A 21058-nucleotide genomic window follows, 5' to 3' on the forward strand; every position below is an offset into this window, starting at 1 on the left:
GGGTAAGGAATCATCCTCACCCAGGTGTTCCTGTCCTGTAATGGGCAAGGGTGCCCCGTGGGACTGATGAAAAACTGATTCAAAGTACCCATTTAGTAAATTGGCTTTTTCCTGGGCATTGGTTGTCAGTTGTCCCATCTGGTTTAGCAGGGGTCTGATGTTTCTCTTGCTTTTCCTCTGGCTCCCCACGTATCTAAAAAAGGACTCTTTATTGTCCTTGATACTTGTAGCCAGTTGGAGTTCAGTCACAGCCTTGGCTTTCCTGGTTTGCTCCCTGCAGGTCCAGACCAGTGCTGAATATTCCTCTTTGGAGATGGATCCTGTCCTCCATCCTTTGTAGGTCTTTCTTTTTAGATGCAGGAAGTCGGCTAGTCCCCTGCAAAGCCGGGGGGCTGCTGTGCCCTCTTGCTGCCTTTCCTCCACAATGGAATAGCCTTAGCTTGTGCATCTAGGATCGTTCCCTTGAGGAGCAACCACTCTTTCTGAACTCCCTTCCCCATTGGGTTGTGGTCCCTTAGGGCCTCATCTACAAGCCTCCTGAGCTTGTCAAAGTCAGCTTTCCTGATATCGAGGACTTCTGTATTTCTGACTTGTCAGCTTTATGTTGGATGGCGAAGGTGATCAGCTCATGATCACTGTCACCCAGCTTCCCTTCAATCGTTAGGCCACTGATTAGATATGTATAAAGGAGGGAAGGGAAGAAACAAAGGATTGAAATAAGCAATCCTGAGGATTCTTCATGTCAGTAGCCATGAATAACTGGTGCCTCCCAAGACTTGGGGGGAACCATGGTGGTAAGTAGGGAACACCGGTGCGTGGGTTTCCTTCATTCTGGAACTCTGCCAGCCTGCAGAGAGCTGTTTGCAAAAAGGGAAACCCACAGTTTCCCACTTCAAAGGGGAAAATCCATGTTTTTCTCTTTTAAAGGGGAAATTTTCCTCTTTAAAAGGAAAAATCTGCATTTTCCCATGGGAAACAGAAAACCCAGATCCTTGATAGATTTCATAGACATTAGGGCTGGAAGGGACCATGAAAGATCATCAAGTCCAACCCCCTGCCCAAGGGGCAGGAAGTCAGCAGGGTTCATAGGATCCCAGCAAGATAAGCATCATAGTATCAGTTTGTTGGGTTGGAAGGGACCTGGGCAGATCATCAAGTCTGACCCCCTGCCATGGCAGGAAAGAGTACTAGGGTTAAATGACCCTGCAAGGTGTTCATCTAGCCTCCTCTTAAAGACCCCCAGTGTAGGAGCCAGCACCACTTCTCTTGGAAGTTGGTTCCAGATCCTAGCCGCCCTGACCGTGAAGTAGTGCCTCCTGATATCTAGCCTAAATCTACCCTCTGCCAGCTTGTGACCGTTATTCCTGGTCACTCCTGGCAGTGCTCGGGGGAACAAGGATTCCCCTAATATTTGCTGGTCCCCTCTGACTAGTTTGTAACAGGCCACTAGATCGCCCCTCAGCCTTCTCTTGTGAAGGCTGAACACGTTCAGATCCTGTAGCCTGTCCTCATAGGGCCTGCCCTGCTGCCCCCGATCATGCATGTGGCCCTCCTCTGGACCCTCTCCATGTTGTCCACATCTTTCTTGAAGTAAGGTGCCCAGAACTGGACGCAGTACTCCAGCTGTGGCCTGACCAATGCCACACAGAGAGGGAGGATCGCCTTCTTGGACCTGCTTGAGAAGCATCTGTGGATGCATGACAAGGTACGGTTGGCCTTCCTGACTACATCCCCACACTGTCGGCCCATGTTCATCTTGGCATCAATGATGACTCCAAGATTCTTTTCTGCCTCTGTACTGACAAGAAGGGAGTTCCCCAGCCTGTAGGTATGGTGCCAGTTTTTCCTCCCCAGGTGCATCACCTTGCACTTGCCAGTGTTAAAACCCATCCTGTTCTCATCCGCCCACCCCTGTAAACTGTCTAGGTCTGATTGCAGCCTATTCCTCCCGTCTAGAGTGCCCACATCCCCCCACATCTTAGTGTTGTCAGCAAATTTGAACAGGGTGCTTTCTACCCCCACATCCAAGTCACTGATGAAGATGTTGAACAGTGCAGGTTCAAGGGTCAAGCCTGGGGGGGACCCCACTGTCCACATCCCTCCAGGTCGAAAATGACCCGTCCACCACCACTCTCTGGGTGCGGCCCTCCAGCCAGTTGGCGACCCATTTGACTGTGTAGGTGTTGACACCACAGTCCCCTAGTTTCTTAATGAGAACGGGGTGAGAGACAGTGTCGAAAGCCTTCCGAAAGTCCAGGAAGACTATGTCCGCTGCTACCCCTGCATCTAAGGATTTTGTGACCTGGTCATAGAAGGCCACCAGGTTGGTCTGACAGGACCTGCCACTAATGAACCTGTGTTGGTTGCCCCTAAGCATAACCTCCCCTGCTGGCCTCTCATGGACATGTGCCAGGATAATTCTCTCAAAAATCTTACCCAGGATCAAGGTAAGACTAACTGGCCTATAGTTTCCTGGATCCTCCTTCCTTCCTTTTTTGAAGATGGGAACCACATTGGCCCTCTTCCAGTCCTCTGGAACCACACCAGGGCACTACGAGTGCTTGTAAAGCCATGCCAGGGGTCCCGCAATGACATCAGCACCCTGGGGTGGAGATTGTCAGGACCAGCTGATTTAAATACATCCAGTCCCTCCAGAAGTTTCTGGACTAGATCCTCACTGACCCTTGGCTTGGGTGCACCTCCCCTGGGGCCTGAGGGTGCCCCAGTGGGGGGGCTGATCCTTGTCCCTGCTCAGGAAAATGGAGGCAAAGAAGTTGTTAAACAGGTTAGCTTTGTCATCTGGTATGACGACTAGATTTCCTAGCATGTCTTGCAGGGGTCCTACATTACCTGGTACCTTCTTTTTGCCCCCTATGTATTTAAAAAGGACTTGTTGTCCTTGCTCTGGGTAGCTAGTCCCAGTTCCATCTCCGCCTTGGCCTTCCTGACTGCCCCCCTGCAGCCCTGAGCAACCACAGTATAGACTTTCCTGGTGATGGCCCCTCCTTCCATTGGGTGTACGCCTCCCTTTTAGCTAGGAGATGTTCCCAGATGCTTTTGGCGAGCCATGGGGGATTTTGCGCCCTCCTGCTCCCTTTGATCTGTGTTGGGATTACCTCCCTTTGGGCTTGGAGGATTTTCTCCTTAAGGAGCGACCACTCTTCTTGGACACCTGGCTCCCCTCCCCTCCCCTCCGGGACCTCAGTGCCTCCCCGACTATTCTCCTTAGCTCATTGAAATCTGCCTTGCTGCAGGCCTTTGCCACCTTGCACTGGATGGTGAATTCCAGCAGGCGATGATCGCTGTCACCCAGGTGGTTGAGCACCTGCAGCCCTGCCACCAAGTCATTGCCTGTGGCCAGCACCAGGTCCAACAGGGTGTCTCCCTTGGTGGGGCTGTGCACCTCCTGGGTTAGGTGGAGGTCCTGCATTTCGGCTAGGAACCTACGTGAGCGGTCAGACCTGGCTGACTGCTCTTCACAGAAGATGTCTGGAAAGTTCAGGTCACCCATGATGACCATGTCTTTTGACCTAACTACCTCCAAGAGCTGACTTAAGAATTCCTGGTCTAGCTCTTCCCCTTGGTTGGGAGGTCTGTAGTAGACCCCCACTGTTAAGTCTCTTTCCCCTTGACTGCCTTGTATTCTAACCCAGAGCACTTCTGTGTGCCCCTCCTCTGACTCTGCTACCTAGTGAGGATGCGTATTCCTTCTTAATGTAGAGCGCCACACCCCCGCCTTTCCTCCCTGTCCTGTCCCTCCTGTACAGCCTATAGCCCTTGATATTCACCACCCAGTCATGCGTTAGGTCCCACAATGTTTCAGTGAGCCTCACTATGTCTGGGTTGGTGTCAGCTAGCAGGAGGGTAAGTTCCTTCTGCTTGTTTCCCATACTACAAGTGTTTGTGTAGAGGCATTTGAGGCCTCCTGAGAATGTGTGCACTGGCCCCCTAATCTCACCATTGTCCTGGCCCCGTTGCTTACCTGGGTATTTGTTCTGCTAGTCGGTCTAGGCTGGGCACCCACGTTTCTCTAGAAGGCGTTCAATATAGGTGGTTGAACCACCTCTGATGGCAGGCTATTCCAGACCTTCGGGGCTCGGACAGTAAAGAATCATAGAATCATAGAATCATAGAAGTAGGGTTGGAAGGGACCTTGTAGGTCTTCAAGTCCAACCCCCCACCTGGGCAGGAGAAAAACTGGACTCAAATGAGTCCAGCCAGGTAGGTATCAAGCCTCTTCTTAAAGACCCCCAGGGGAGGAGCCAGCACCACTTCCCTTGGAAGTTGGTTCCAGATCCTAGCCACCCTGACTGTGAAGTAGTTCTTGCAGATGCCTAATGTAAACCTACTCACCAATAATTTGTGTCCATTATTCCTTATTATGCCAGGGGGTGCTAGGGGAAACAGTGTCTCCCCCAAACACTTCTGGTCCCCCCTAGTGAGTTTATAGACAGTCACCAGGTCCCTCCTCAGCCTTCTCTTGTGAAGGCTGAGCAGGTTTAGGTCCTGCAGTCCTTCATTATATGGTCTGCCCTGTTGTCCCCGGATCATGCGGGTGGCCCCCCTCTGGCCCCTCTCCATGTTGTCCACATCCCTCCTGAAGTGGGGTGCACAGAACTGGATGCAGTACTCCAGCTGTGGCCTGCCCAGCGTCACATAGAGAGGGAGGATCACCTCCCTGGCTCTACTTGAGATGCACCTGTGGATGCACGACAAGGTCCGGTTAGCCCTGCCAACCGTGACCTCGCATTGTCGGCCCATGTTCATCTTGGAGTTATTAATGACGCCAAGATCCCTTTCTGCCTCCGTACTTTCAAGAAGGGAGTTTCCCATTCTATAAGTGTTTTTTAATGAGGATGGGGTGGGAGACAGTGTCAAAGGCCTTGCTGAAGTCTAGAAAGACTACGTCCATGGCGACACCTGCATCCATTGCCTTTGTGACCTGATCATAAAAGGCAATCAGGTTGGTCTGACATGACCTGCCCCTAATGAAACCATGCTGGTTGCCCTTGAGCATCATCCCTGAAGCCAGCCCAACACAGATGTGCTCCTTGAGGATCTTCTCAAAGAGTTTCCCTAGGATTGAGTTAAGACTGACGGGCCTTTAGTTGCCCGGGTCCTCTCTCTTCCCTTTTTTGAAGATGGGGACTACGTTAGCTATCTTCTAATCATTTGGCACCTGGCCCGAGCACCACGAGTGTTTGTAAAGCCATGCCAAGGGCCCTGCAATAACCCCAGCTAGCTCCCTCAACACCCTGGGGTGGAGAGCATCTGGACCCGCTGACCTGAAGACGTCCAGCCCCTCCAGAAGCTCTCTAACCCGGTCCTCCCCAACCTGAGGTCTGGAGGCGTTCCCCTCGAGTCCGTCTGGCATCACAGCGGGGAAGTCCTGGTCCCTGCGCAAGAAAACGGAGGTGAAGAATTGGTTAAAGAGTTCCGCTTTCTCCTCTGGCGCAACCACCAGATTGCCCAGCATACTTTGCAGGGGCCCACCTTACCCGGTGCCTTCTTCATCCTCCCTATGTATTTTGAAAAAGGACTTTTTATTATCCTTGATCTTGGATGCTAGTCCTAGCTTTATGTCCACCTTAGCTTTCCTGACAGCCCCCCTACAGGCCCGAGCAGAGGAGGTATACTCCTCTTTGGAGATAGCACCCCCCTTCCACCAGGTGTACGATGCCTTTTTGGCAATCAGGCATTCCCAGACACCCTTGGTGAGCCAGGGGGGCTTTTGGGCACTCTTGCCCCCCTTGCTTCTTGTTGGGATGGACTCCCCTTGGGCCCTGAGTATCGTTTCCTTAAGGAGCGACCAGTCATCCTGGACACTGAGTTCCCCTGCCCTCAAGGACCCCAGCACCTCTCCCACTAGTCTCCTCAACTTGTTGAAGTTGGCCCTCCTATGGTCTAGGGCTACCATCTTGCTGCAGGCCCTTGACACCCTGCGCTGGATGGTGAATTCCAGCAAGCAATGATCGCTATAGCCCAGGTGGTCAAGAACCTGGATGGCCCTTACCAGGTCATTGCCTGTGGCCAGGATCAGGTCCAACAGGGCATTTCCTTTGGTGGGACCGTGCACCTCCTGAATTAAGAAAGAAGTTCTTCCTTATGTCCAGTGTGAAACGGTCTTGCAGTAGTTTATAACCATTTGACCTTAGCATCCCTTGGGGTGCTCTGGTGAACAATCATTCCCCCAGATCCTAATGAACACTTCTGATAAACTTATAGGTGGCCATCAGATCACCCCTAAGCCTGCGCTTTTCCAGGCTAACGAGTCCTATAGCTCTCAGCCTGTCATCATAAGGTCTGTTTTCCTGAACTCTGATCCTGTGTGTGGCTCTTCTCTGGAATCTCTCAAGCTTCTCTACATCTTTTTTGAATTGTGGAGCCCAAAACTGGGCCTCATGAAGGCTGAGTACAATGGGAGAATGACATGATATCAGATCAAAGGCTTTTTTGAAGTCAAGATATATGTCATCATTCTCCTCTCAGTTGTCCAGGTGATATGTCCCTGGTCATAAAAGGAGATAAGATTGGTCAAGCAAGACCTACCCATAACAAACCCATTCTGGCTATCACTGAGGATGTTGCCATCGGCCAGTCCATTAAGGATGGCCTCTTTGATAATCTTTTCTAAGACCTTGCCCAGGATAGAGGTCAGGCTGATGGGCCTGTAGTTTGCCGGATCCACTTTCCTCCCCTTCTTGAAGATAGGCACCACATTGGCCTTCTTCTAGTCATAGTTTCTAGGGTCGGAAGGGACCTGAATAGATCATCTAGACCGACCCCCTGCCATGTCAGGAAAGAGTCCTGGGGTCAAATGACCCCAGCAAGGTGTAAATCCAGCCTCCTCTTAAAGACCCCCAGGGTAGAAGCTAGCCCCACTTCGCTTGGAAGTTGGTTCCAGATCCTAGCCACCCTGACTGTGAAGTAGCACCTCCTGATATCTAGCCTAAATCTACCCTCTGCCATCTTGTGACCGTTATTCCTGCTCACTCCTGGTAGTGCTTGGGGGAACAGGGACTTCCCCAGTGCCTGCTGGTCCCCTCTGACTAGTTTGTAACAGGCCACTAGATCCCCCCTCAGCCTTCTCTTTTGGAGGCTGAACAGGTTCAGGTCCCGTAGCCTTTCCTCATAAGGCCTGCCCTGCTGCCCTCTGATCATGCGAGTGGCCCTCCTCTGGACCCTCTCCATGTTGTCCACATCCCTCCTGAAGTGCGGCGCCCAGAACTGGATGTAGTACTCCAACTGCGGCCTGACCAATGCCGCATAGAGGGGGAGGATCACCTCCTTGGACCTGCTTGAGATGCATCTGTGGATGCATGACAAGGTATGGTTGGCCTTCCTGACTGCATCCCCACACTGCTGGCCCTTGTTCATTTTGGAGTCAATGATGACTCCAAGATCCTTTTCCGCCTCTGTACTGACAAGAATGGAGTTCCCCAACCTGTAGGTATGGTGCCAGTTTTTCTTCCCCAAGTGTATCACTTTGCACTGGTCGGTGTTGAATCCCATCCTATTCTCATCCGCCCACCCCTGTAGCCTGTCTAGGTCTGCTGCAGCCTATTCCCCCCTTCTAGTGTGCATTCCTCCCTTCTAGTCTTCAGGCTCTTCAAGTATGGCACACTTTCAGGACTATAGGGTAATTATTTTCTTTTTCTAAATAAAAAACAAATTTCAAAAACCTCTTCCAAATATTACAGACTTTGGAGTTTTTCCATCACAGATATTTAAAATTTTTTAAAAATCACACATAATCTTTGAATGTGTGTAATTGTGTTTCCATTTAAATCTTCAGAGCCTGTTCGAGTGCCCCACAGCTCTAATAATGTATGTTGCATTATGTCCCTATAAATGACTCCTTCACTGTCTCTCTCTGAGCAAGAATGCCCTGCATGTGTACTACAGGATGTGGCAAGCTGCCCTGGGTGGGATAAGGGAAGCTGGGACGAGCATCTGGGCAGGCTTCAGCAGCCTTACCTGGTGATTTGGGGGCCTCCAGTGGGAGAAAAGTGATGAGATTGTAAGAACATCATATACCTCACGTTTTGTGGCAAAGCTTAGAGAATGCTGTCAAAGAGAAAAGTTGTATAGAAAAGGCTCTTTAGATGTCTAGCAGGCCTGTCTGATAGTTGTACTGACTTCTAACAAAATTTAATCAAAAGATACCTCATACAGTTCATAGACATTAGGGTCTGGAAGGGACCTCACGAGATCATTGAGTCCAGCCCCCCTGCCATAGGCAGGAAGTCGGCTGGGATCAAGTGATCCCAGCAAGAAATACATCCACATGTTTTTTGAAAGAGTCTAGAGTAGGTGCTTGCAGCACCTCTGTGGGAGTTTGTTCTAGACCCTGGATACTTGCACGCTAAAGAAATTTTTTCTTATGTCTAGTCTAAATGCATGTAGCCAGTTGCTTAGCCATTGGATTGTAAGGTGATTAAGGTCACAGTTTCCCAGCTTAACCATGAGGACATCATGGAGAACTAGGTCAAAGGCTTTTTTGAAATTCAGATATATGACCCTTGTCCAGGGCACATGTTAGCTGGTCATAGGAGATGAAGTTGGTCAGGCAAGACCTGCCAGTCACAAAACCATGTTGGCTAGCATTCAGAAGCTTGCCTTCCATTAAACTGGTGTTGAAGGAACCCTTGGCAATTTTTTCCAGGATTTTTTCAGGGATGGACATCAGACTGATTGGTCTATAATTCCCCAAGTCATTCCTCCTCCCTTTCTTGAAGATAGGGACCACATTAGCTGTTTTCCAGGCTTCCAGGACCTCTCCTGGGTGCCACAAATTTTCAAATATTTCTGCCAAGGGGGATGCAATGATGTCTGCCAGCTCCTTCAAGACTCTTGGGTGCATTCTGTCTGGGCCCACGGACTTGTGAGTGTTGTTTCTTAAGGTGTTCCCTCACCTGATCCACATCAATTTTGGACATGTCACCAACTCCCAGGATGGTTTGTGCCCTTTCTGACAATGTGATCCTCTTAGGAGGGTGAAAAACCAATGCAAAAAAGTCATTTAGGAGGTTGGCCCTTTCTTGAGAGTTGAATGTCAGTTGCCCTATTAGATCTCACAGGGGCCCAATGCTATCTTTGTTATTTTTTTGACATTCTACATATCTGAAGAAGGCCTTTTTGTTGTCCTTGATTCCTCTAGCTAGCCTGAGTTCAGTTTGTGCCTTTGGCTTTTCTAGACCACTTTCTACAGGTGCGGGTGAGTGCTGAGTAGTCGTCTTTGGTGATGCTCCCTGTTTTCCAACTGGTATAGGTTTCTGTTTTGAGTTTGAGGTCCAGCAGTTCCATGTTCAGCCAAGGGGGCTTCCTTGCCCGTTGACTACATTTCTTGTGAGATGGAATAGCTTTCCCCTGTGCTTCAAGGATTGTTTTTGAGAGATGACCATTCCTCATGTACTCCCTTTTCTAGGGGGGTATGGCCTCTAATTGCTTGACTGACCAATTCTCTGAATTTGCAAAAGTCAGCCTTCCCAAAGTTAAGGACTTCTATTTTACTGAGAGGTTGGTTTGCCTTCTCTTTGGTGAACTAAGAGGGTGACCAATTCATGGTCACTGTCACCAAGCTTCCCTTTGATCCTCACATTGCTCACCAGGTCCTCCCCTTTGGCAAGGAGCAGTTCAAGCAATGCCTCTTCCCTAGTCGGCCCATAGACCTCCTGCATTAGGTAGAGGTCATCAATGCAAGTGAAAAAGCTATGTGACCTGTCAGATTTGGCCATGCCTTCATCCCAAGAGACGTCAGGGAAGTTGAGGTGCTCCATGACTATCATGCATTGGGAGCGTATGGCCTCAACCAGTTCCCTGTTGAATTCCTCATCTAGTTCTTCCTCTTGGTGGGGAGGTCTATTATAGACTCCTACAAGTATGTCACCCTCCCCATGTTTCCCCTGAATTTTGACCCAGAGGGTCTCAAATGACCTTCCTGAACCTTGTGAGCACAAGTTCATTAAGAGCCTGATTTATGGAGCTCTCTTTCACTTGGTTAGTATTTACCCACTGGCTATCTTTAGATTATTGGAGGGAGTAAATGCTTAACCAGTGAGCAAGGAGTGGTCAGTTTACTCTATGTGATGTGACAATGTATGCCCAATAGTGGTTCTATTAAGTGCAATTTGTGGTTTGCCAATATCTCCCCTGTGCATTTAATACAAATGTAAACAAATTCCACTTTTTCTAATACTGAAGAACCCATTACCAAATGATAAAGATGTAAAAGGATTATGTAATAAGGAAGCTTTTTCTACAATGGTGGGGGTTTGTAGAAGTCTGGGTATCATGTGAACCACACTGCACAAATCTCTAAGCCTCCTGGCAGTGAACTCAACTCTGAAGGAAAGATCTTTGCCAAATGTACCCTGTCATGTTTTCCATCAGAAGATTTGGCTATTTGTGTATTATTCCTGTGGGATAGGAGGATGTATACACACAGAAAAAGTTCAATTTCAAGTAGCTGCTAACATCCAGTAAACAGTATGTTCCAAATTCCTTTCAAGACCCATGGCACACTGAATTCTTTTCTAAACACTGCAATTCTTTCTGTTTTCCGAGACTTCTGGTAGGAAGGCTTTAAAACTATAAAAAAAGAATGAGAGAAAATATTTAGCATTGAAATTGAAAGAGACAAAAAGCCCAGCTCCCAGCTATAAACTATACAGTCCTGGTGTACCCATCACTGTGGGAATTAAGCAAAAAAGCATTCTAGTGAAGCAAATAAAGTCACTTTAAAATAGGGCGTGTCTGCAGGGTTCTTCCATAACATCACCAGCTGTGCTTGCTACATTTAAAAATAGGTGCACAGCCAGTAACTGTGCCAATAACGTTGAGAGAGCACAGAATCCCATACAATCCTGGGCACCTTCCCAAATGCCTTCCCCTCAGCAACTGAATTTCTCCCTTGCCTCCACTATTGTGGCCAATAAGCTTCTAACCATTCCCCCTTTTCTCTTCCTATATCTTGAGTTCTCTACACTCCTCCAAAGCATTCATTTCCCTCAAGCATCTCCTTCTTTTCCGTGGACATTTCCTTCATAAATAGCTTTTCTTCCTGAGAAAACATTCCATGTACCTCTATTTCCTCCGTTAAAGTTGCACCCATGCTTGTGCACCCAAGACCAGCTTTCCCACAAGGCTGGACATTTCTTTCGTCTTCTTTCCTTTTTTTGCTCCACAAACTTCCTCTCCCCAAAGTTCTTCCCCCAAGTCTTCATTCCTTCATTCAAATACATCCCATATAAGACCATCCCAACACAGTCTGCTTGAGCCTGCGTTCTCTCTGCACAAGGCCCATTGCTGTCACAGGGTACATCTACACATCACTGTTGCTGCGCAGCAACTGAAAAGTACTGTGCAGTACAAGTGCTCATCTACATTTGTGCGCCCACACTTTACAGTAACTATGGCACCCTATGCAGATTCGGGAGGGTGCCAGTAGCAAATTTACTCCCGAGTAGTTATTTTGCAGTAAGGCACATGTAGATGCCTTACTGCACAGTAATGCTGTTTGTGTGGACTGATTTTGGATTAACTTTACTCCCAAGTAATGCACACACATCATTGGTCTAAAAACTTCTTACTGCACAGTAAATGCATGTGTAGATATGCCCACGACCGCCTTGCCCAGAAGTTATCCCAACAGTGTAGTTGAGGTGAAGGTGACCAGGGCACTAACCCCAGACACAGGCTTATGTGCCCTGCACAGGACAGGGGCATGCAAAAATTGCAGCTGCAGTGCTCTTGGCTTGGCTGCAGCTGCCAACAGCAGCCCAGCTGCAACTGGTGCCCTGTTATAACTTGGAGCTAGCCCTCTGTGACACTGTCTCCCTAAATTCCTGGGTGTTGGGACACAAAAGTAGTTATAAGACTAGGTGATCAGTGTCTATAAAAGCTATCTGGATTTGATATTGGAAATATTGAATATATTGATATTGTATAGCTGAGAACATTCCACACTACTCTGAAAATTCACTGAAATTCTAAAGGGAGAGAAAATTCTTTCTTCAATAGCATTCCCCAAAAAGGCATTTATATGTGTGTGTACATGCATGTGCTCACAGTTATAACAGATCAGCCACATGGCAGCATTACAGTCTACATAATCAGCACTGAGGCTGAGAGAGAAAACTCCTTTGGGTTGAAACCACAGTTTGTTTTTCACACAGCACATACCACAGCCATCAACCACTGCAGCACATCCAAACACATTGAGTTCTTCCCCAGCATAGAAGCTCAAAGGGTGCACACGCATACATGTCCCTATTTATAAAAACCCTCTCAAGCAGCCTGACTTTCTGACTTATCACAGCAGGAGTTAGGTGAAGGCAGCTGCCTAAGCTTCCCTTAAAACTATCAAAACTTCACAGACATGGCATCTCATGGAAGACACTATACAGTATTGCGAAACATTCAGTAACTATGAGTCAGCCATCAAAAATCAGGAGATTGGCTTAAAGAAATCACAAGATTTAAACATAACATAATACAATGTGTTCTTTGACTTCTAGGGCTGAACCTTTATGGTATACTTGTGTTTTCAAGCTATCCTTTGCAAGTATGGGGGCTTAAACCATAAAACATTTATTTTTGATATAACGAAAGCCGAGTTTTTAATTAATCATTTGACTCCATGAGGTAAGGTGTTGTGAAAAGGAACAGAGTGAGTTTTATGACAAAAATCACAAATGGGCAACACTTAATATAAACAGGTATCTGTAATAAAGTACTTTCAATTAGGGTTACAGTGGGGGCAACTACATGAGATGTTTACTGTGGAATTGCCTAATTAGCTCTGCGGTAAAGCATCATCATCTACATAAGAGGAGCTATTAGGCTGGAGAAAACTAATAAACTCTGCCATAAGTTAGTACTGCCTGACACAAGTACTATTTGACTGTGGAGTTATTTACTCCACTGAAACACACATGTAGATGGTGATGGGGCTGGCTGTGGCATGAGGCTGCTACAGTACAGGGGCTACCTGCTGGCTAGCTCCTACACTGTAGCACCATTGTGCCCCAGCCAGCTCCTCCACAGCATGTTGAGCTGGGGTGGAGCAGCCCCAGGTTGGCAGGCTGACCCCCACGCTGCCTGCCGGTCAGGGCTCTGCTGCCACAGCACAATGTGCTGCAGTCCTGGGTGCAAAACATTGCTCCCAGAAGCAATAAACTCTGGAATAAACTGCTTCAGAATGTATTGTATCACCCTAATTTCACATGTAGATGTGCACAGTAAGACCAATACATTAACAAAAGGGCAGATTATAGCAGGGTACACAATTGTCCTGTATTTACCTCCTCCCAGTGCAACCCTTTTGTTATTGGAAAAAGGTACACAGTACTCCCAGAATGGGTTAACCCTGGTCTCCATCCCTCATGTAGAACAACAGATCCTGAGGAGTGCACTGCAGCCTTCTCACCAGGGAGCGTGACAAGGCCAGATTGATCACCTGAGCAAAATCTTCATTTATTTATGACAGGAGTCAGCTTTAAACTCCAAAATGACTATAAACACTGTTAATGGAAAAAACCTCACACAGTCAGATGGCATAACAAGGGTCAATGGTCTCAAGTTGCAGCAAGAGACATTTAGGTTGGATATTAGGAAAAACTCTCACTAGGAGGTTGGTGAAGCAGTGGAATGGGTTACCTAGACAAGTGGTAGAATCTGGTTTTTAAGGTCTGGCTTGACAAAGCCCTGGCTGGGATATTCTAGCTGTGAATGGTCCTGTTTTGAGCAGAGGGTTGGGCTAGATGACCTCCTGAGGTCTCTTCGCACCCCACTTTTCTATGATTATGCTCACTAGAAGAGTCTTGAGGTAGATTCTGTGGTGAACTTTTTAGAGATTCACAACAACCACTACCACCCTTCAATAAAATTCTCCCTGGAATACTCCTGCACTAACATTACCTTTTTAGATACTATGATCTACATCAGGGATGGCACCCTTCAATCCCCTATATAAAAAATTCTCCACAGACCACCATAGTTACATTCACAACACCAGCAATCATTCAAAACACACTAACAAGAGCCGTGATCTACAGTCAAGCTCTCACATACTACTTTATCTGCTCTGAGAATAGTACTTGTAACATCCAGTTTGACAAACCAGAAAACTGACTTTTTCCAGCAAGGCCACTGCAGTAGAGAAATGTAGTAGTTTGTTGCAAGGTATTTGGGTGGCTCTTTCAAGGTTATCGTCTAAGAAGAAAGCCCTTTCCCATGGTTGTTACATATTCACCTCACATTGGGAGTAAATGTGTGCCTTACTGAGGAATTGACTAACTAGTTCTACAGTAAAGCATCACTGTCTATATATATGCCCACATTAAGGTAAATGTAAATTAATAAATTCTGTCACAGGATAGAACTGTCTGGGACAAGTACTATCCAATGGTGGAGTAATTTACACTGCCACATTGCACATGTAGATGGTGACTGGGGGCGCTTGTTGGCCAGCCCCACACTGTAGCACCCTGTAGCATGTCAGGGTCCCACATGTGATCGTGATGCCCCCTGATGGCTCTGAGACCATGCCCCATTCCACCCATAGGGTGCTTTCCCTTCTTTCCCACCATGCCTTGATGTAATAATAATAATAATAATGAGGCTGCCCATGGGCCTTTGCATGGGCCACAGTCCAACTGGATCCCAAGTGGGATACCCCAGCACACTACTAGTCTCTCTAGTCCCAGCTCCCTGGGTTTCTTTATGATTGTGATGCCGTAGGGCACCTAAAGCCTTACGGGCTAATTGTGTGGCTCCAGTTCTCCCCTACACCACATCCCAAGTCTTTCAGGTGTTACAGTATCATTGTTCTTTTGCTGGGGCTTTGGCCTTGTCAACCTCCAGCCCTTTACTGTCAGCTAGGCCTTCTATGCCGGGCTCATCAAATTGTACCTGGCTTTGAGGCACTAACTCTGGTTTAGCTCTTTCTGGCACTGAGCCCCTGGCTCCTGGCTGGCTGTGCCCCTCTTGGGTGCTGGGCCTCTAGCCCCATATGGCTCTGTGGCCTCACTCTCTGCCCACTCCAGGCTCAACAGTCACTTGAGCCTGCCACAGCAGGGCTTTAGGTGATCATGTGCCCCATGGGCATTAATGGGACATCCATGTACTGCCCCTACAGTCCCAACACAAATTGTCAGTGCAAAACTAATTCAAACCATAAGCCCCTGGGTTATTACATAAACATCAAAAGGGGAAGAAGCTCTCTTCCCCTTTTAAATGGGGAAACCTTTCCTCACCCCATACCTCCCAGCCCGGGTCTTTATAAGCTCCCTGAGCATCACTGTTCCTACAGGCAGCAAAGCAGTCAGTCTTGCATCCCTGGATAACATTCCTTGGCAGGATCTCCTAACCCTGCAGCTGGCAGGGCTCGATTAGCTTGCAGCTCAAGCCCTGGGCTTATATCCTCCCAGGAATCTGCCCCCTTCCAGTTGTCAGCCTGTAGGTGGCTGCTAATTGGTCCCATTGCCCTGCTGCCATGGTGACCTGCAGCTGCTGCACCCTACATGGCTGGCAGTGCCCCTCGCTGGGCTGTTTCTGCCTTAAAGGGTCAGAGATCCTCAGGCCCTCTCTTACATGCTCTCATGCTCCAGCCAGCCCCTCTGCCACCCAACACTGTCACCTGGAGTGCGGGGCTGACCCTGCTGGGCTCTCTGCCAGCTGGGACTATTCTGTCCCAGTATAATGTGCTGCTGACCTGGATGCACATGTAAATGCTGTGCTTGGGGGCAAATAAACTCTGGTACAAACTGTGCTGGTGTTTATTTCTTTGCCCTAATTGAACGCATAGGTGCACCCATTTGAACCAATAAAAAAGATCAAAAAATTACAGACTATACTTGAAAAGAACCAGCTTTTGAGATAAATATTCCCAGCCCCTCTCCACCACTGCTGGCCTTCAGACAACCTTGAACCTTGCCCAACTCATCATCAGAAGCAAATTCCTCACTAATCAACAGGTGCTTAATGAGACCCAGCCCAGCCTTAATAAATGCAAGACCAGTGAACTCGTGTCTGCTGTCAAAACAAGCAAACGTACCCACAATAAAACCCTCAGAATCCACAAATCATATACCCATATATACTGAAAGTGATATATCTCATTCAGTACCTAAATGTCTTCTTGGTTTACTATATGGGTAAAACAAAAAAAATACTATGTATCAGAATGAATGGTCACTGAAAAAAATAAAGAACATAGACACTAGAACACAGGTAGGAGAATATTTTTTACAAAATAATCACTCTGTGTTTGATCTCACAGTTTTTGTGCTCAAGTAAAATTCACAAAGTACCTTGAAAAGATTGAGCCTGAGGAATAAAATCATTATCTTACTGGACACAAAGAATGAGGGACTTAAAATAGATAATGACTTCATGATCCGTTATGATCTACTTGATATTGACCCATCTCTGCACTTCACAGGTGATAACAACCCTCCTGAATGATCTTTCTTTCTACTCCTCTGGTTTTTACATTTCTGTTGTCTAGTGGCTCCTGATATCCTCCTATATATCCTGTTTTTATTTAGAAATGGAGTTTTACACAAGCCTTTGTTCCATTTGGTATTTAGCTCTGCTCTGCCTGCTTTTCTTCCAGAGACCCAAGGAAACTTGTCTAAATCTATCCCAACTATGCAGTTGGTCCAATAAAAGATATCAGCCACAAAAAATCTTGCTTCTCATATAATTGTCATCTTATTTTTATTGGATTGAACACTCTTGGCATGAGGCATTGTGATTCTAGTAAGGTAATTTGATGATTCATGTGGTTATTTCCACACAAAAATAAACAAACTAAAAAAAATCTAGAAATTTTCACAAAGTCCACCCTTACATTCTTGCAAATGTGATTGGTTGGGCATGATGTTACAATTTCTACACTGCAGTGTTGACTGAATGTCTGATGATTTTATTGCTCAATATATGGCAGACTTGTTCTGAGTTCCCACTTTATGTGCAGAAAGGCACGCTGTGATCATCAGCATAGATACTACTGGGTTATAAATTCCTGAATCAGTCAAGATCTTCAAATGTTTCACAAATGTATGACCCTCTAGACACATTTGAATGAGTACCAGGTTATCCACTGTGATAAGTGCAAGTAATACCCACCATACTTTTTTAGATAAATAATACAAGTTCTATAGTGACTATTCTGCTTATCATTTTGGGCTTTGACAGCTTGAAAATATGCCTAAGTTAACTAAATGATACATATGTTTAATTATTTATTTGTTGTTTGTTTTTACTGAGATATCTCTAGACCCTCCAATTTGACATGACTTCAGCTCACAGTTTGGGAATCTACATAATTACATGACGTAAAATCCTACAATCATTTCTTTATCTTAGAAAATTAGGTAATTTCATGATCCCTTAACTCCTTTCTTACCTTTTTTGTGAATATGATACCTGTGAAAGATGATATAATCATAGCACCATTTGGCCAAAGAATAGTGGCAGAATATTCTTCACATTGCCATGCCAATCTCTCTGAGTCCTAACTGGAAGGGACCAACTTCTAAGAATGTGAGGATAAATCATTCTTCATTTGCATTTTATCAAGATTGCAAAGTTCCCATAGTTGTTCTCATTGTGACATGCACATTTGAAACTTCAGCCAGCCAAGCATGGTGCTTTATTGACTTCTAGTCACTGTCTGAAATGCATTTTAGCCAAAGATCTAGAAGGACAGGGATAACACATTGTTATCCTCTCAAGTATCACGGAGACAAATGGTATTATCTTTGAGCTAAAGCTTCTCGATGAGAGTATAGTTTTATGTGATATGCCATGGGTTAGCTGTACTGGTGAGATGAGATAATGCAATGTCTAGGAAATGTTCTTAACATAGCTGATGTCAATTTGAAATTTCCTCAGTTGGTGGCTTTGAATACAATGTTGCTTGAAACAGATGGAAGCAGCAATAACAGATTTGATAACACGTTGTATTTCAACAAGGCCTGTCATCCAGACATCCCAAAACACTTACAAACATTAATTAAACTTCCTGAAATCCTTATGAGATAGGTATGGTAAATATAACTATATCATTGTTTGGAGAGGAATCACTGAATGTTAAGTGACTTGCCAAAAGTCATGTAGTAACCTACAGCCTAAACTAGGAATAGAACTCTCCAACCTCTGCTTTAAATCATTACACTGCACTAGGTCATAAGTCAATGGAACTGTAAATGAACTCACAGCAACCCTAGCACAAATTGAAATGCTGCCTTAATATCTTTGTCAGCATATCAAGAGCCAACAATGTCAACCCCATTGAAACTTACCAGAGGATTTGATGCTGGAGCAGTTGGACTCAATAAGGCAAATAATTTATACTTGATGTGGCTTTATCAGAATGGGGTCTCCAGCTGGTGGAGTCCCAAATAGACATTTATAACACATTTGTTTAGAGAGTGGGAGAATCGCCTCTTGGAGAACTCAGCTGAGTATTCAGATTGACTTTGACGCTTTTAATGAGACTGGCATGTCTAGTTCATAAACACATGCACTACTGTTGATATATGACAGCCATATTTACGCTCTACTGGTTGTATTTGACCAATTATTTTAATTTCTTCAGGGACACTAGTGATGAAAGAGAAACATGCATGCAGGATGTTGCAAATACCAAAAATTCCTTTTGCAGGCCATGCAAAAGCATTACAGATGTACAGTAACATATGCAACACAATAAGATCATGTGTCAGGAAACCTTATGCATAAGACAGTTCCTTCTGATGAAAATCTGACATTTTAGGAAGGAGATAAATGCAGAATAGCAAAGATATCCTGTCAGCATATCAGTGAGGACCATATGCCACTGTTTTCATTCCCACTACTAATCCCTTCCATGGAAATCAATAATCTGAATTTTGATCCATTCCTGTTTTATGCCATGGTACATGTAATGCAAAGCAGGAGTCAAGTTTGCTGAACTACCAAGTTAGAAATTCTTGTAGAAGAATGAATCTCTGGTTAGTATCAGACACACTATAGCAACAGCAGGGAATGGCCAAAAACAAGGATTGAAGCTGACATGTCACTGTATTCCAGTTGTTTTTGGCTGCCCCAACACCGTCTTGTAATCATGTCCAGTTCAGACAAAAGTCAGAGTAGTCTACAGGCTGCTTAAAGCTTACACCAAAGACTGCCCTGTTCCCTGGCTCCACTTAATGCAGATTTAGTCTTCATTTTTATGGCACTAATATTGTGAAAACACTTTGCAGACGCCGGCTTTAGCAACAACCTGCATAGGACTCTATAACATTCCCTAATATGGTGGGTGCAATATGTCTTTTCTCTACTACAAGACTGGGTAATTTCACAGAGGTCCCAGTATAACATTTCATATCAGTGATCCTCTCTATTCTTTAGAATCACAAAGTTTGGTTCCTGGTTTATTTTCCCTTCCTTTATAAAAATACAATAAAAACAGTTTTCAAATGTTTAATCTCTTTGTTCATAAACAAAAAAGTCATATCAGTATTAAATAGAAAATATGGCAGCCCATTAATCTTTATAGCAGACAGACCCTCCTTGGTCAGCCCAGGGAGTATGAACATTACACAGTCTTTTCTAATATAATGAGCTTTCCTCTGTCAGAGGTTTAGCATCATTAGCCTTGGAGATGCAATGTGCTCTGGATAATAGGGAACTGTGGAGCTCTGAAGACCTGGGTTTTATTTCCAGCTGTGCCACTGATTTGTTGGGTTTCCTGAGGTGAATGACTTCCCCTCTGTGTATGATTTCTCTCTTGCTCCTTGTCCTTTAGACCTTCCTCTCTTTGGGCTAGAGACTGCCTCTCCATATATAGATATCTACATCTATACCTATATGTGTATGTATGTGTGTATAGGGGTCCCAGTTTTCACTGGTAATACCTATAATTCCTAATACAAGTAATCATTATATCTTCATAAATGAAAAATAGGGTAACAGGCTTGATTCTGTTTCTCAATGCAGCCACTCTGCTGCACTAGTGGTGTGAGAAGACTATAAAAAAGTACAGTGGTTACGCATACATATTCTCCTCCCTCTACTGACCACAGTGGGAACATTTAAGTGTTTAAGATATTTGAAAATTAAGTAGGCAGCTGGGTATGCATTTGAAAGTCTAATATCAGACTCATATTATTGAAAAAATAGGGTTTGTCCCCCTTGTGTTTTATATCAAGAAATTAAGGAACAAGATTCCCCTTTGATTTTGCACATACAGGAAAACATCACCTGTTATGTCAGCAGAAACATAGTTTAGTAGCCCCTTTTCATGCCTATATTTCCATGATTGCTTATACATACATACATACGTACACCTATTTTTTAATATTTATATTTATAAATTATTTATAAATATATTTATGTTTATAATTTGTTGTCCATATAGCTATCCTCAGTAGTACAGTCCAGTACAATTGTCTCATGAAGTTCAACAAAGCTCTCCATTTTAAAATAGCAGGAAAGGAATAAAATGTTTCCATAAGATTGCCTTCAATGAATAGATCAGTGTAGTAGATTACTTACGATGATTTTTACATACATTTCTTATTAGACAAAAGAACTTTTTATATTCTTGTAGTATGCACTACAGTCATAGCCAGGAAAAAAAATGCTGTCTTGCATATGGATTAGTTAATATTCTTGTGATCCTTTTGTATTGTTTCATTCACCTATTTAGGGGCTTACATGCATGGTCTGGATCTTAATGATGTGTAAGGCACTGAGATGCAGATGTCCTCATATACACTTTATAAGTCTCCATGTTGCCTTAACATCTATCATTCCTTTAGCAAGATGTTTAGTTCACTTCTTCTTTCATCTCATTTCTCTGCTGTGTAAAGAAGTCAGGTAGAAAAAAAATCCTGCACTAGGAAGTCAAGTGGAAAAAACACCTTGTCAAGTTTCTTATTGCTGATGCTCTTATCCGTTAGTTACCTTTGATGCAAGGGCTTATTAATGCACAGGCTCACAGGGCCTGGGCCAAGGGGGCCCTGCCAATCAGCGGCCCCCTGGAAAAAAAATCTCAGCTGGATGG

Source organism: Crocodylus siamensis, chromosome 3 (genome assembly GCF_052110815.1).
Source record: "Crocodylus siamensis isolate JL-2025a chromosome 3, ASM5211081v1, whole genome shotgun sequence".
NCBI classification, from domain to species: domain Eukaryota; kingdom Metazoa; phylum Chordata; order Crocodylia; family Crocodylidae; genus Crocodylus; species Crocodylus siamensis.